The sequence below is a fragment of the Phyllobates terribilis genome, unplaced genomic scaffold, assembly GCF_046119375.1.
Source record: "Phyllobates terribilis strain yellow unplaced genomic scaffold, ASM4611937v1 Scaffold_27__1_contigs__length_16484149, whole genome shotgun sequence".
Classification (NCBI taxonomy): domain Eukaryota; kingdom Metazoa; phylum Chordata; class Amphibia; order Anura; family Dendrobatidae; genus Phyllobates; species Phyllobates terribilis.
The window spans coordinates 4,517,214-4,517,997 of record NW_027362787.1 but is presented as its reverse complement, the minus strand read 5'-3'; the positions used below and the strand labels follow the sequence as shown (position 1 = coordinate 4,517,997).

The 784-nt window shown below is 45.5% G+C and overlaps 1 pseudogene; it reads left to right on the top strand.

Annotated features, from left to right (window-relative positions):
- Positions 1–460: 460 nt before the first annotated feature.
- On the top strand, positions 461–574 carry LOC141178047 (U2 spliceosomal RNA; annotated as a pseudogene).
- The last annotated feature ends 210 nt before the right edge of the window (positions 575–784 follow it).

The following is a 784-nucleotide window of genomic DNA, read 5'->3' as shown; positions in this document are numbered from 1 at the left end:
GAGTGAATGGAACAATGGAATAATGCAAGAGAATGGGACAATGGAACAATGGAATAATGCTAGAATGGAAGAATGGAACATCATTGCACATGTCATAATGGGCTCCTAGCCTTTATCTGGCTGTGCTTCGGCAGTCAGCTACAGTCTGCAGGGAGCCTGCAGACTAGGAAGAAGGTGGACCGCCGCTTGTTTGTTCACTAATTAGTTATCCTCTCCCCATCCCCTTGTCTGCAGGTACATGGGACATTGGGGGGGAGGGGAGAATGTTTGAAAATAGGCAGACTCATGCAGATTAAAAATGCATGCGTGGGCTGCAGCTGCAACAAGCAGTAAAGTTGTGGGTTTTAAGATGTCTATTGATGAACAACATGTCCTCCTAAGGGGAGTCTTTGTCCCTATCCCTACAATGGGTGCATTCTTGAAGCCAGGGTGCAGTCATAGGCCAAAACCAATTCAGGTTATCGCTTCTCGGCCTTTTGGCTAACATCAAGTGTAGTATCTGTTCTCATTTAGTATATGTGCTTAGCTTTTACCAATATATTGCATTGCAATGTTATCTATCTATCTATCTTCCCGGCTGCTTGTTTTCCCTCTATCCACACCCTCCTCTTCTTTGATTGACAGCTCTGGCTTCATAGAACCAGAGAAGGAAGGAGACAGAGGTAAAACAAGCAGGTGGGAAGGTGTATATAAAGGATTGGCCCACGCCGTGATCCACGGAGCGCTTGTACTTGGTTTCAACAGTCATTCTGTGCTGACAGTCCCTTTAAAATCAGTGTTTCCC